The following is a 17314-nucleotide window of genomic DNA, read 5'->3' on the forward strand; positions in this document are numbered from 1 at the left end:
GAAACTGGATCACACCCACACAGACACAGAGGAGAATGTGTAAGCTCCACACAAACAGTTCTTCAAGAGTGGAATCGAACTGTAGTCCCTGGCACTATAAGGTAGCTGTACTAACCAATGAGCTACTGTGCCACCCTTTAATGCCCTGAGTTTCAACTCCTCTGGCAATCTAATTATCAGAAGCCTTTTGGATATCCAGATACACATCAAAATGCATTACACTTATCACTTCTGTTAACCCACCACAAAACCCAATCAGTTAATTAAGTACAACTCACCAATAACAAATCTATGTTGGCTTTCTCTCATTCATCTACATTTGAGTGAGTGTTAGTTTTATCTCACTCCCATGAAGCACATCTGCACTATATCATGTTGAAGGCACTATGCAGGTTCTTACCGTTGGATCATGATCTCGAAAAGCTCTCCCTCACTGAGGTTAAACTGACTGGTCTTTAAGTATCGCCCGGTTTCTGCTGTAGTCTAGACAATTCACAAGCTTCTTCCCACTCTATTGTGACTAACCCGATCAGCATATCTTTCTACTGTTCTCTCATCACAAAGGGTTGTCACATTAGATAATGTCACGTGCATGAAGCTTTGCAGATTTGGAAGACCTTTTGTTAACGAATTAATCAGTTGTGCCAGGTTCTTAACTTGTTATTATTTGGTTAACACTAAACTAACCACTGTTCTGGATAACTTATGCATGTTGAGTCCTGATTTAATTCTCTCCGTCAACATTCTGAAGAGTAACATGCAATTCATGCATGGAACCAATTTATGTTGGTGTTTCCAGATGACAATTCCTAAGACAACATTAAAGAACAGTAATGGACAATTTTAAGACTCTGAAAACTCAGGTATTTACTTGGAAGAACTAAGCAACAGGCTTCACTGTTTTAAACAAGAAAACTACGAATTTAGAGAAGCTGAAACTTAATGACTGCAGTCTATCGAAAATAGTTACATTAAAGATATTAAAAGTGCAAAGGACACAGTTACTTAGACTTAAACCTGAAATTCCTAGCTCACAGTTTCTGCCACAGCCATTGGACATACACACCAAAAACTCAAGAGTCAAGCTTGGAACGTTAACCACTTGGTCTGAGTACGACTTCAAGTATTGTACAAAGATTGAGATTCCTTGGGCCTTCTGTTTAATTCTAGCAAGATTTTCCCCAATAAATTCCTTCCAACCATCCCATGGTTGTAGAATCTTTGATTAACACAGGCCTTGCTAGAGGCGTAAGCATCTAACTAGTAATATGGAAAAATGTCCTCTGCACAAAAAGTAAGATAAGTCAAAAATGACCAATTGACAACCTCTCAGCAAAGTGGTGGAACGTGTCATCAGTGGCACTTGCGTAGGAATAACCTGCTTACTGATACTCGGGTTCAGTTCTCCCAGGGCCACATAGCTGCTGATCTCATGACAAAAGAGCTGAATTCAAAAGTGAGGTAAGAGTGACAGCCCTTGACATCAAGGCCGCATTTAACAGAGTGTGACATCAAGGAGCTCTAGCTAAACTGGAATCAATGGGAATCAGAGGGCAACCTCTCCACTGGCAAGGGAACTGGTTTTGGTGGTTGAAGGGCAGTCATCTCAGGTCCAGGGCATCTCTGCAGGAGTTTCTCAGCCTAGTGTCTGCCACCCGACCATCTTTAGCTGCTTCATCAATGACCTTCCTTCCATCATAAATGGGACGTTCACCGATGGTTGCACAATGTTCAACATCATTTGTGACACCTGAAGCAGTTCATATCCAAATGCAGCAAGACCTGGACATTATCCAGGCTTGGGCTAGTAGGTAGCAAGTAACATTCGCAATGATCATATCCAACAAAGAGCGAATGTAATCATCATACATTAAGATTGGTGGCATTACCATTACTGAATGCTCCCATTATTAATTATTACCATTGACCAGAAGCTGAACTTGTGTGCCATGGCTGCAAGACTAGGTGAAAGATTCGGAATTCTGCGGCAACTAACTTACCTCCTGTTTCCCCAAAGCCTGTCCACCATCTATAAAATAACAGATATATGGAACCACCACATCTGCAAATGCCCTTCCAAGGCACACATCATCCTGATTTGGAATTACATTATCATTCCTACACTGTCACTCGTCAAGAAACTCCCTTCCTAATTGTTTCCCACACCCCTAGGAACTGCAACAGTTCAAGAAGTCAGCTCACCATAACCATCTCCAGGGCAGTTAGCGATGGCAATAAATGCTGGTTTAGCCAGCAATGCAAAAATCCCACAACAAATAGGGAAAAAGAAATCTCTGGTTCTATTTCTATTTAACTCCAAAGTCTTGCACCTAGAACTCTCTCCTCTCAGCTTGATCATTTCAGAAGTCCAACTCACCTATGGCAGAATCTGTCAGCTATCATAGTTTTTGAAACCCTTTGAACCCACAAATAAAATTTCAACTGAACCTTGGTCATAACCCCCAGCCCCACCCCCCCCCTCCCCTCTATCTCTCAGCCCTGGCCCACAAGCCTCATTCCTGATGAAGGGCTTATGCCTAAAATGTTGATTCTCCTGCTCCTCAGATGCGGCCCGACCTGGTGTGCTTTTCCAGTGCCACACTCTCGACTCTGAGTTCCAGCATCTGCAGTCTCACTTTCACCTACCAGTCAGAACAGACAAAGTGAGTACGTTGGCCCTAGTCACAACGCTGTTGATAACAACGTGGTTGGGATAACCAGTGCCCTCCAGCAAAGTCCCGCACAGCATCATTAGACAGGATGGGCATCTCATTTGTGGGGAGTCAATGGTTCCTCCACACATGAAGGACGTGTAATTGAGGCTGAGATTTTCCATTTTGAAGTTGAAGCCTAGCAGTGAGCCTGTTGGATAGCACATGTCCGTCAATGCCTGTGGGTAAGCATCTGCTTCTCGGCTTATTATCTCAACAAGGGAGATGTTGTACCAGCTAGTTGGTGAATCTCAAGTGGTGAACAAGACAGAGGTGTTTGCCATTTCAATGAGCCCTTCTGGGCCGGAAGGTTCTGGTATCACATTTAAAGGCCATCTGGACACCATGTCACTCGCTACAAGCCATAAACTCCCCAGGAGCCTGTGGTGACTGCCCTCAGAAACCGGGAAATGCTTGCCAAGAAGTCACTGATGCTGCTGGATGAAATCACTGTGAGGAAGATCCATCCCATTCCCAAAGAATGGCACCAGGAGGCCATCCCATGAGACAATTTCGACTTGAAGCAGTGTGTGGCAATATTATTGGCCTGTGCATTAGGGATGGCAAACAGTGCCAGAAGAAAATGAATGACCTCATGCCATTCACAAGGGCAAATGACACTATCTCCTCTCTGTCACCTCACATCACTCAGTCTCACTCTTGTACCTCACAGGCATCTCAAGCAGTCGTAGGCTACAAGCTTCAGTCTCGCATGTGAGATGTGAACACTCAAAGGATCACACCGACCTCACACTCTCAAACTATTAGCCCTTCCTACCCAGTGCACTTCCTACTCACTGGGCGCCCCTCACCGCCTTTCAATGCACTCATAAATTGCTCCTTTTGTTATTCATTCATGAGCATCACTGACTAGACCAGCATTTATTGTCCAACCCTAATTCCCAGAGCGAACTTTGAGAGTCAACCGTGTTGCTGAGGGTCTGGGGTCACAAATAGGCCACAACAGGTAAGGATGCCTTTTCTAAAAGGCATTGAAGAACCAGATGCTTATTTTCCACAAATCGACAATGGATTTATGATCATCACCAGATCCTTAATCCCACATTTTCTTCTGTTGAATTCAAATTCTGCCATCTACCATGGTCGGATTTGAACCTGGGCTAACAGTCCAGCAATAGTACAACTAGATCATCCCTCCTACACCACTTCTCTTTATCTCATTGCAGAGGAAGCAGATGCACAAACCTTGCTGGGAAGGCCAAGACCAGTGAGGCTAAGCAAATAAATGTCTGCAGATCTTCTGAGGGAAGGGCCATCAAGCAAGCTGAGGAAAACTGTGTTAACAAATGGGACAGTAACCCAATAAGGAACATTGGGCTCCATTCATCTCAGATAAGCATTAACGCTGACACATTGGTCTACATCAGTTATACTGTGCCTTCACGAATCAATTCTCTCTATTCTCCTCTCCAGGCACTGATGCCACCCCAGCACCACCCTCAGTAAAGTGGCTGCAGCCCGAGTCCATCCTATGCCAGCACCAGCTCTGAGGATGGAAAGTGTTCACCCTATCTTCCACCAGACCTTATTGGGTCCATTAACTAAAACAATCTGGTGAGCACAGCACTGTCTGCAGTCTGTGGAGGAAGTAACACAACCAGACACCTGCTCAATGAGAAGAAGGGACTCCTGGATTGAGGATGAGGTGGTGAATCTTGAGCATTCATGGCTAAAGTAATGGAGTGTAGGTCTGAGTCCATATTGACTGCCATTAAGTGCTCTGCTGGGCCTGAGTCTCAAAGGTGGTTCCCATTCGTTCCAAGGTGGCATGTCAGACTCATCACCATGATGAGAATATAAACGGATTCCTCCTTCCTACTTCAGTTCTTGCCTCCCGAGAGCCCCTGGCACACCAACTTGATGTTCCCATGTTGCCCTCTCAAGATTGACTGCGTAACTTATGTACAGTTACAACGTTTAAAGGACATTTGGTTAACAACAAGGATAAGACATGTTTGGAGGGTTATGGGCCAAGTGCAGGCAGATGGGAATATTTTAGTTTGGAATTATTGTTGGCATGGACTGGTTGGACCGAAGGGTCTGTTTCCATGTTGTATAACTATGGTTCTATGACTTATGGCTGATTGCCAAGTCACATATTCTGTACGGGACCTGCGTTCTGGGAGCAATGGTAGAATTGTCCACGTGTCTACAGGCTTCAGGAGAGAATAGTCTGTCCCAGGTCTGGGACTGTCAAATTGCATACTGCAACATTTATGACTGTGAAGTGTGTAACGGTCAAATCATGTCATTTTACGGTGAGTATAGCATTGAATGGATGAGGCGGATCACACTTCATAGTCCATGGCAGTAGAAGCCTTCGCAGTGAAGGTGCTCAGGCAATACAAGGATACAATGATGGCTTATTACATTCCACAGCACTGTAGGGGAAAATGAGGGCATAAGGCACACAAGGAGCACTTTCAAGAAGTGAGACAACTCAATAATATTCACATTTCTGTCACAAGGTAGCCAGAGCTATGTACTCAGTCAGAAGAGTAAAGTCGATGGGCACACCTTTGATTTATGCAGTTCCAGTTATGAAGTGTTGAGTATCTTGACTGGGCAGAGGTGGCTTAGGAAGAGCAAGTTAATTCTGGCTAGATGGATCATAAATGCATGTTGTTGGGATTCTGATGGTGAGGAAGGAGGTGCTAAGGTTTACATTGAAGACAAGATTCTTCCTTCTGGATTTTTTGCCCAATTAACTCATGACTTTCATCCTTACTCTTGCCACCTCAGGGACCAGAAAATCGTCCACAAAAAGTCTGAACATTTCTGATTATGTTGGAAACCTTGTCTGAGATAACTATCTCCAGAATAAGATGGGGAAACTGGAATTTTCAGCATTGGGAGTCTTTATCCTTTAGAATCACACAAGTAGCAGTTAAAGGCCCCAATCCTTTATAGGACCAAGTAGGTACTTGTGATTATAACTCAAGTCTATCCTGATCCGAATTTCCTATTTCAACTGAACATATTCTGCCCAGGTCCTGGAAATGTGGCTTCAGTCTCTGCTAACCTTTTGAGTGAGGCAGCCTCAAACACTGTTACATTACTGAGGATGTTCTGCACTGTCAGTGGTGCTGTTATATTGCCCCGTGACTTAAAGTTAGAACTCTGTCCACCATCTCGGCTGATCACAAAAGATCACACCTCACTACTTTGAAGCATAGCAAAGGAATTCGTCCAGGTGCCTGACACAATATATATTACTTAACCAACATCACTGGAACACACTATAGGGTCATTTATTCAATTGCTACCCGTATGATCTGGCTGTGTACAAATTGGCTGCTGCTTTTCTGACATTACAACAGTGACTACACTTTGGAAGTACTTCAGCAGCTGTGATGTGCTTTGGTAGTCCTGGTTGTTGCATATAAATTCAACCCATCTCTTTCTTTCATTCATCTTACTGTGCTGTTTTGTTGGGCTGTTGCCGGAATAGAATCAGTTTGTGCTAAGAGTAGCAGGCCAAGTCTGGCAACTCTACCAACAGTATTTCCTGTACTCTTTCCCTCACCAGCATGTTGCTACTGGGATGTTAATGCACTGATGAAAAGTCATGATATGGAGGTGCCAGTGTTGGACTAGCTACCTGACAAAGGTGCAGCGCTCTGAAAGCTTGCACATCGACATACACCAGTTGGACTGTAACCCGGTGTTGTGTGATTTTTAACCCTGATGAAATGTTTTTAGCATCAGTTACTTAAGGAATGTTACTTTGGGCACTGAGATCTCTGCCAACACATGCAGTGATCCCCTAGGGTGTGTCCCTATTAAGGATGATCCTCACACTGATATGAGTCTCCCCACTGAGAACACCCAAGTAGTTGCCATGCTAAGTTCCATCGTGACCACGAGATGGTGCTATATTACCTTTCAAAGGCAGTTCTCTCACTGAAATTAGATAAAAGAAATTTCGTGGTTAATGACCATTCTCAAGAACTTACTTTTCAGGATGCAGCACATTCCTTCATTCATAAAAGATCCTGGAACACTCTTTTGAAGAAGAGTGCATGGGGATTACCCTGATTTCCTGACCAATACTTATCCTTCATGCACTGTAAGAGATTATCTGGTCATTATCCAAACACTGTTTGTAGATGTTTGCATCATTCAACTTGTCTGCTGTGTCTCCTGCCACACAACTCTGACTGTGCTTTAAAAGTCCTCAATTTGTTGTAAAATGCTTGTGGAATGTTTTCAGATTTGAGGAGAGATTCCCAGATTTCCCCAACCCTTTGGGAGAAGAAATCCTTCCTGATCTCACTATTGACTCTAATTAATGTCCTCTTTTTTTTCTAGAATCTTCCATTAGAGGAAACAAGCTTCTGTCCATCCACCCAGATCAAATCCTTTAATGGTCTAAGCAAATCAATTAGATTAATCTTTTATACCAAAGACAAATTATAGGCAATACAAAGTGTGCTCAGCTTTTAATCCTTTTAGTCCTGGTACAGTTCTGAAAAGGATACCTTCAGCAGTACGGCAATTTCAATTATAATTCCACTTCAATTTCACGTTATTGTTCACACAGAAATTCATTTTGGGTACATGCCTCATTCATTAGGAAAACATCCATGTAAATGAATAATAACAGTCATACCGAAGAGAATTACCCTTTCACAGAGGTCTACCTTTAATTAAAATGTGTATTAAAGGCTATTCAATTAAATTAAAATTATCCATCAGTGCAGAATGCAAATCAAAATCGATACTTTGACCCCATTAAAGGTTCTGACAGAGAGTGGGAAAATACGTCCAGGAAAAAATCTGAGTGATTTCAACCTAATCCCAGAAAGCAATTAGCAGTGATACTGAGATAAAGGATGATTCTCATTGTTCATTACACTCTTTACTTACATCGCGAATGTAATTTCTTGAGAATGATTTACTCATCAAACTCCCTTCCTTCCTTGTTCAATAAGCCCTGTACCCCTAAGGAGTCCTCTTTTCTACAACCACATTACCAGATATCCAGAAAGGAAATCACTCTCAACTACAGCCTTATAAAATTATTTCATAATGGTTGGATTACTCAAAACATTTTCTATGGCAGTGTGGTTGTGTCTGTCCCTTGGCCATTACGTCTGTACATTATTTCCTCCAATTCAACTTATCATCAACTCTGATATTTATATTGTGAGTAACTACTTCAGTGTTCACAGCATGTATGTTCCCCAGGAGAAATAGCATCAGCTAGCTTGTGCCTGAAGTCCATAGCCAGTTATTTTGAACTGAAAACAAAAAATGCTGAAAATCACAGCATGTCAGGCAGCATCCATGGAGAGAGATCAAGTCAACATTTCAAGCCTGGATGACTCTTCAGCAGAGCTGACGTGAAGTGGGGAGGGGCAGAATTTATGCAATAGTGGGGTGAAGTGCTGGGGGAGAAAGAATGCTGGTACTTTAAGTGATAAAGATATCGGAATGTGGGAATGGCAGAACAATGTTGTGTCTAACAGCCAGACTGGATATGACAGCAGTCCCACTGTGGTGTAGGGAGGGGAGAGAGAGGACATAGTGATGGAGAATGTAACAGGTGAAGCTAAAAGAAAGGCAAGTACTGGAGCGGGTTCACAATGTGAAGGTGTTGAACTCAATGTTAAGTCCAGAAGGCTGCAAAGTGCCTAGTGTGACGATGAGATGTTGTTCCTCCAGTTTGCTCTGTGACTCACTGGAACACTGCAGCATGCCAAGGACAGACAGTGGTCATGTGAGTAGGATGCTGTGTTAAAATGACCGGCTACGGGGAAGCCGGGGTATTTTTTTGTCTTGTTTTCATTCATTAGAGAGAATTGTTATCGCACCATTTCATGAACATCTCCACGGAGTTCCTGGAGCTTCCTTCACTATTCCTTTTAGGACTTACAAGTACCTTACCATCTGTACACTTCACCACTATTATATCACCGTACTCAGATCGACATTCATTCAGATAGAGGATGAACAGAAAGGTGACAGTGCGCAGCCATGAGGAGCTCCTTGGCTCTGACCTAGGGGTTCAAATGTAACCCAACTGGCCAAACCAGGCTAATGGTGCTGGGTACCTACATACAAGGACCATTGGGGCTGTGGACAGCATTAGAAGGATGCTCCATAATAAACTGGATCAGCGTAGCTGCTATCTAGAGATGGAAAGATGGGATGCCCTAATAACATTGCACCAACTGAGACTTGCTCTTTCTTTCTCTCTCTCTGTCTGTCTCGCTCTCTCTCTCTCCTCTTGACCCACTTCACCTGGTAAATATCTAACCTGGCAACAGGCAACTAGCATTCCAGCACTAACAGTTGTTACAGGGAATTGCTCCATATCTTCAAATTCTTGGCACATCAACAGAACTTCAGGGGAAGTTTCTTTAACAGGTTGGGGCTAAACATCATGCTTGCGTACTGGTGAGTGAACATGTCACACTGGGGCAATCCTCCAAATGCAGGGGGTCAGGTGAGGACCTAGTTGTGTGCTCAGCCAATGGATTCCAGCCCAATGATTGTTGGAGCTCTCCAGCAGGACTAACTACCTTGCAATCACGTACAGGAAAGGTCACAGTGTTTCCTCAATCCCACAGTGATCCCAGCTGAAAGGGCAACTGTATTTTGGATCAACGAGTAATTTTGGGTTTGCATGTGCTTCTTCCCAATTTCGAATGGCCTGCCAGAAAACATATGTAAAAATGCAGCCACTTGGCCGAGGTTTAGCACCTGCATCTCAGCAAATGCAAACCTGCCGTCTATAATTCACTCATAACAATCTCAGGATGTTTATAAGCACGTTTCAGCAAGGAATACTTATTGAGGTTTAGAGTGCTTTTGTGCACCTTCTCTGCAACTGTATCATTGAGTTCCTCAGTCTGATCTACCACCCTTTGCACCTGTTATGGTATGATCTGCTTGTACTGCTGTAAAACAAAACTTTTCAATGTACCCAGTTACATATAACAATAATAAGTCAAAACGTCTGAGGTACCTTCTGTTCCGAGGGCATGGTGGGAAAACGTAAATCCCAAGACCAGTAGCAATTTTTGCTGATTCTCATATGTGAATGGAATAGTTCCCTTCAACAGCCACACACACACATTATTCCAGTTTGTCAAGTGGAAAGCTTTCGACGCCATTAACCTAATCATACATGACATTGGTATTAGAGGGTGGCTGCGGAAAGGTTTGGAAACTAAGAATGCTTTTTAGACAGGAGTTTGTAATCTATGTTACTTTTGAGAAGAATGGCTAAAATACAGGATATCATCTTACACTGTGTTCTGTTTAGTTGATTGATGGAAAAATAAAGTAAATATTTTGGGTTATGTCCTTACCCCAATTTAAAAAAGCAAGACATTGCCTTGATACTGTTGCGGAGAAAGTGAGGTCTGCAGATGCTGGAGATCAAAGTTGAAACTTTATTGCTGGAACAGCACAGCAGGTCAGGCAGCATCCAGGGAACAGGAGATTCGACGTTTCGGGCACAGGCCCTTCTTCAGGAATGAGCAGAGAGTGTTCAGCAGGAGAAGATAAAAGGTAGGGAGGAGGGACTTGGAGGAGGGGAGTTGGAAATGTGATAGGTGGAAAGAGGTCAAGGTGAGGGTGATAGGTCGGAGTAGGGTGGAGGCGGAGAGGTCAAGAAGAAGACTGCAGGTCAGGAAGGCGGTGCCGGGCTGGAAGGATCCGGCTGAGACAGGGTGGGGGGAGGGGGGATGAAGAAACTGGTGAAGTCCAAGTTCATCCCCTGCGGTTGGAGGGTTCCCAGTCGGAAGATAAGACGCTCCTCCTCCGACCGTCGGGTTGTTGTGGTTTGGCGGTGGATGAGTCCAATGACCTGCATATCCTCGGTGGAGTGGGAGGGGGAGTTGAAATGCTGTGCCACAGGTTGGTTGGGTTGGTTCGTCCGGGTGGCCCAGAGGTGCTCTCTGAATTGCTCCGCAAGTAGGCGGCCTGTCTCCCCAATATAGAGGAGGCCACACCGGCTGCAGCGGATGCAGTAGATGATGTGGGTGGAGGTGCAGGTGAATCTGTGGCGGATATGGAAGTTTCCCTTGGGGCCTTGGAGAGAAGTGAGGGGGGAGGTGTGGGCGCAAGTGTTGCACCTCCTGCGGTTGCAAGGGAAGGTGCCGGGAGTGGTGGTTGGGTCGGTGGGGGGTGTGGATCTGACAAGGGAGTCGCGGAGGGAGTGGTCTCTACGGAAAGCTGATAGGGGAGGGGAGGGAAATATATCCTTGGTGCTGGGGTCTGTTTGGAGGTGGCGGAAGTGACGGCGGATGATGCGCTGTACATGGAGATTGGTGGGGTGGTAGGTGAGGACCACTGGGGTTCTGTCCTGGTGGCGGTTGGAGGGGCGGGGCTCAAGGGCGGAGGAGCGGGAAGTGGAGGAGATGCGGTGGAGGGCACCGTCGACCACGTCGGGGGGGAAATTGCGGTCCTTGAAGAAGGAGGCCATCTGTGTTGTACGTATTTTGAACTGGTCCTCCTGGGAGCAGATGCGGCGGAGACGAAGGAATTGGGAGAATGGGATGGCGTTTTTACAGGGGGCAGGATGGGAGGAGGTGTAGTCCAGGTAGCTGTGGGAGTCGGTAGGTTTGTAGTAGATGTCCGTGTTGATTCGGTCGCCTGAGATAGAAACAGAAAGGTCTAGGAAGGGGAGGGAGGAGTCCGAGACTGTCCAGGTGAATTTGAGGTCGGGGTGGAAGGTGTTGGTGTAGTGGATGAACTGTTCAACCTCCTCGTGGGAGCACGAGGTAGCGCCTGGGTTACTAGAAGCAAGATCAGGCATGAAGTATTCTCAAACCTAGAATTAGACACTGAAGGTGCCTTCGGTAATCCACTAACATATATGGACAAAATTTATCAGAAAAAAGATCTGTTAAATGCAGATGAAACATGGTCAAATTTTAATAAGTTTAGAAATCAGGATAGTTATTCCACAGCAGAATATATAATGGAATTTAACAGATTATATGAAAGATTGAAGTCATTCCATTTGGACATTGCTAATTCTGTGCTTTTTGTTTGGACTGTGCTAAGGTGTCAAACACAAATAGGTTCCTCATATCAACTGGAATTAGATTTTCAGTCAGAAATGTGCTGTTGAAACAGATGTTAGAAGCTTTAAAAAGATTCCTCGGAAAGCATTGATTGTCAGTGACTGTTATTTCTATATGGGATAAAGAATGCTGGTCAGAAGTGTCAATGGAAAAGAGAAATCATCACTAAAAGGAATGAGGGTGGAAACATTTCTGGCAATTCTAACAGATAACAGGAACTTGGAGCATTAACAGAAGAATGCGCCCCAAGAAAGCCCAGGGTATGGTCAATAGCGGTTTTATATTGACTCAAAATACTATTATGCAGTGAATTGTTCTAAATTTAGATTTGATCCCCTACAGTGTGGAAACAGGCCCTTCAGCCCAACCAGTCCACACCGACCCTCTGAAGAATAAACCACCCAGACCCATTTCCCTCTGACTAATGCAGCTAACACTATGGGCAATTTAGCATGACCAATTCTTTGGACTGCACATCTTTGGACTGTGGGAGGAAACCAGAGCACCCAGAGGAAATCCACACAGACACAGGGAGAATATGCAAACTCCTCACAGTCACCTAAGGCTGGAATTGAACCTGGGACCCTGGTGCTGTGAGGCAGCAGTGCTAACCACTGAGCCACCGTAAATAGAATACTATTATGCAGTGAATTGATCTAAATGGAATGACAATGTTTTTGAAATTCTGTATGACAAGGAAGGTTCAGAATGAGAATATGATGAGGGTGATCCAGCAGTCGGAATGTAAGAATGAGCTTTGCCAAGTAATGAATGTTTTAGTCACTCCGGTTGCATTCTGCTGGACAGCGGATGCAAATTCACTGTATGTGGAGTGGATTGGCTAAAATGTTGTCACAGCCCTGTAAACAGGAAGGACTGAAGTAAGACTGTTGAATTTGGAGAATTCAGTTTTTGTGGTTGAACTCCAGAGATGAAGTGAGAGTGAGAGACCTTGACATCAAGGCCACATTTGACCGAGTATTGTATCAATGAGCCCTGGTAAAACGAGAGTCAATGGGAATCAGGAGAAAATGTTCCCCTCATTGGAGTCAGACCTAGTACAAAGCAAGATGCTTTTAGTTGTTGGAGGTCAGTCATGTCAGTTCCAGGACATCTCTGCAGGTGTTCCTCGGGATAATGTCCTAGGTCCAACCATCTTCAGCTGCTTCATCAGTGATTCTTGCCTCCATCCTATGGTCAGAATTGAGGATGTTCACTGGTGATCGCACAATGTCCAGCACCATTTATGATTCCCAGATAGTGAAGCAGCGCACATTCAAACGAAACAAGACCTTAACAATACCAAGGTTTGGACTGACAAGTGGCAAGAAACATATGTGCCAGGCAGAGCAAGGAAGTGACTATCTCCAACAAAAGAGAATCTAAACACTGCCCCTTGACATTCAATGGCTTTAATATCACTGACACCCCCCCCCCCCCCCCCCCCCCCTCACTATCAAGACCTTGGGGGCTTTTCATTGACGAGAAACTGAACTGGACTTACTATGTAAACACATGATATGGAGATGCCGGTATTGGACTGGGGTGTTCAAAGCCAATTCCTGAAGAAGGGCTTATGCCCAAAACGTCGATTCTCCTGCTCCTCGGATGCTGCCTGGCCTGCTGTGTTTTTCCAGCATCACATTTTTCAACTCTAGTCTCCAGCATCTGCAGTCCTCACTTTCTCCTGGGGTGTTTAAAGTTAAAGTTCACTTGAGAATGTAACTTTCAAATGTTCTGCAATTTACATGTGAAAGAACTGAAACCAACATGGTCATTCTAAAAGGTGAGAGACTTAACAAACAAACCAGGTCTTTTTCAATATATAATTTCAGTTACATCACACTGTAAACTTTTAATATAAATTCTGTGTCTTAAGGTCTTATAGTCCACAACCACCTGATGAAGGAGTAACCCTCCGAAGGCTAGTGCTTCCAAATAAACCTGTTGGACTATAACCTAGTGTTGTGTGATTTTTAACTATGTAAACACAGTGGTTACAAGAGCACACACACACATACACACACACACCTTGTTACCGCAACTTTTTGACAGGTTCCACCTCTGCCCTGCACAGGACAATATTGGAGAGATTATCTGGGGAAGGGGGGGGTTTAGGGCGCACGCCTGTGTAGAACTCCATGGAAAGTGTAGGATGAGAGAGAGAAGTGGAGTGAGAGGTCAGTCATTTAGAGACAGTGCCTGCACTCCCGTCAGTCCAGGACTGTTTTCGGCAGCACTTTTAATCACTGTAAACAAAAGACACGATCAGTGTTGGACACCCATCTTTGATGTAATGTTTCTGTCGGGACCTCGAGATCTCCTTCGGATAATCAGATTTTCGGATATTGATATTCGGATAATCGAGGTTCCTCTGTATACATTAGCTTTGGGATGAAGAGAGCATCCTGAGCCCATTGATCTTTCCACTTTCCAGGCATTAAATTGCAAATGACATGACATGTTTCCCCAGCATTCCCTGTGATTCTTTCAGATTTCCAGCACCCACAGTATTTGTTTGAGATGCCAACGTGTATTTGCACAGACAACGCGTCTAAGTAGCATGATAGTGTTGTTCTGAGGTGGATTTCAATATTGCACTTCACTCGTGTTTCAAAACCCCTGATAGCTACACTTCACCAGGGCTTGAAGTGAAGATTTAAAAAGGACCTGAGGGGTAAGTTTTTCACGCAGAGGGTGGGATGTGGATGGAATGAGCAGCCCGAGAAAGTGTTGGAGGTGAGTACAATTGTAACATTTAAAAGGCACCTGGATGTGTATATGAATAAGAAGGGTTGAGAGGACGTTGGGCCAGATGCTGGCACATGGGACTAGGTCATTTTAGGACAATTTGGACCAAAGGGTTTATTTTCATGCTGTATGACTCTATGATTTACAGGCTCCTTTCCCTGTTCACGACTGCACCATTTACAATTCTCGCAACAGATGGTCACTCTGGTGGTCCTGTATCTTTCGTTGAAAGGATGTCAGATAGTAAATAAAAGCAAATTATAAACTAAGGGGCTGAACAATACCTGTAGACAAGCTGAGTTTAGACCCTTTGAAAAGAATCACATTTAGGCTCATTCTGGTCCTTTGGGTCATGTAACGTTTCTTTCCAGAGGCCCCAAATACCATTGTCTACAGGTCCCCTTTCAAAACAAAGTGTTGGTTTGTTATGTCTCTTCATTTCTTGGACCTCCAGATAAAGGACACCTGACCTGCATATCTTGAATAACTGGGGCAATAGAATGAATCACTGGGGTATACCCCCCATCGGTTTCTAAACTTTCAGCTAATTCTCAATAAATGCCAGTATATTAGTCACAATCCCCTGTGCTTTAAATTTCCCCACTAACCTTTTATATATGGCACGTTATCAAAAGCCCTCTTGAAATCCAAATATACTACATTGTCAGGTTCTCCTTTACCTGTTCTACTAGTTCCATCCTCAAGCAACTCAAGATTATAAACTCATGCCGACCTTGTTAAATCCTTTCCAAGTAGATCCATCATTGTATGTCCAGCAGCAACAGCTCAGCCTGTGCAGTGGGAGATTTGTTGCCCTTGTCAGAACTTACATATAGCAGCCTTGTTGCCAATCATTGTCAAATCAAAAAGGTGCAGCACACAAAGAAACAAAGGCTTGACTGGTCCATAACACCTTTGTGATCTAAAGATGTTCGAGCGATAGGAAGAAGTTGAATAGGCTGGGGCTTTTTTACTCTGGAGCATCAGAGTCTGAGGGGTGACCTTATAGAGGTTTATAGTATCACGAGGGGCATGGATAGGATGAAAAGTCAAGTTCTTTTTGCCAGGGTAAGGGAGTCAAAAACTAGAAGGCATAGGTTTAGGGTGAAAGGGGAAAGATTTATAAAGGACCTAAGGGGCAACATTTTCACACTGAGGGTAGTGCATGTGTGGAATGAGATGCCAGAGCACGTGGTGGAGTCTGCTACAATTACAGCATTTGAAAGGAATCTGAGTGGGTATATGAATAGGAAGGGTTTAGATGGATATGGGCCAAATGCTGGCAAATGAAACTAGATTAATTTAAGATATCTGGTCAGCATGGATGAATAGGGCGGAAGGGTCTGTTTCTGTGGTGTACATCTCTATGACTCTAAGACCCAAAGTGCTTTAGTTTTGAAGTGTGGTGACTGTTACATAGTAGAAAATATCTACATAGCAGGATCCCACTAACAGTGATATGGCAGTAACCCTGTTGTAAGTTCCAAATTGGATAACACAGCTGGCATCACTGTGCATTACAAACCAGCCACGTGAGCTATCGGACCGCCATATGAGAAATTAACACAATAACTATCACTAGAGAAAAAGCATTAAGGACATTGATGGGACTAAAGCCTAATAAATCCCATGGATCTAATGGGCTGCATCCTAGGATTCTAAAGGAAATAGCTGGAGAGCTACTGGATGCTGGGAGGACATGTTGCGGTTGTACAGGACATTGGTTAGGCCACTGTTGGAATATTGCGTGCAATTCTGGTCTCCTTCCTATCGGAAAGATATTGTGAAACTTGAAAGGGTTCAGAAAAGATTTACAAGGATGTTGCCAGGCTTGGAGGATTTGAGCTATAGGGAGAGACTAAACAGGCTGGGGCTGTTTTCCCTGGAGCGTCGGAGGCTGAGGGGTGACCTTACAGAAATTTACAAAATTATGAGGGGCACGGATAGGATAAATAGGTAAAGTCTTTTCCCTGGGGTTGGGGAGTCCAGAACTAGAGAGCAAAGGTTTAGGTTGAGAAGGGAAAGATATAAAAGAGACCTAAGGGGCCTCAGAGAGTGGAATGAGCTGCCAGAAGAAATGGTGGAGGCTGGTACAATTGCAACATTTAAGAGGCATTTGGATGGGTACATGAATAGGAAGGGTTTGGAGGGATATGGGCCGGGTACTGGCAGGTGGGACTAGATTGGGTTGGGATATCTGGTCGGCATGGACGAGTTGGACCAAAGGGTCTGTTTCCATGCTGCACATCTCTATGACTCTAATCTTCCAAGAATCCCTAAATTCTGCAAAGCTCCCAGAAAATGGCAAACATAATAACCTTTTTCAGAAACAGGGAGAAACATGTTATAACTATAGGGCACTTAGTTGAACATATCTGTCATTAGAAAAATATCAGATCCTTTGAAAAGGATATAATAGCAGAATATAAATAAGTAACATAATCTGACAGTATCAGCATAACTTCAGAAAGGGCAAATCAGACTTGACAAGTTCATCAGATTCTTTAAGGAAGTAACAAGCAAAATGGGTAAAAGGAAATCAGTTTGTGCAATATACTTGGATATCCAAAGGCGTTCAATAAGGTTCCAGACATGAGGTGACTTAACAAGATAAAAGATGTTGGGCGTAGTATATTAGCATGGATACTGATTGTCTAACTAATAAAGGTTCGAGAGTACTGTTGTGCAGTTCTGGTCACCCTGTTATTGGAAGGATATTATTAAATTGGATAGGGTTCAGAAAACATTTACCAAGATGTTGCCAGAAATGGAGGGTTTAACTTATAAAAA

The sequence above is a fragment of the Chiloscyllium plagiosum genome, unplaced genomic scaffold, assembly GCF_037043375.1.
Source record: "Chiloscyllium plagiosum isolate Xiang-an unplaced genomic scaffold, Cpla_swu_hap1 HiC_scaffold_19, whole genome shotgun sequence".
NCBI classification, from domain to species: domain Eukaryota; kingdom Metazoa; phylum Chordata; class Chondrichthyes; order Orectolobiformes; family Hemiscylliidae; genus Chiloscyllium; species Chiloscyllium plagiosum.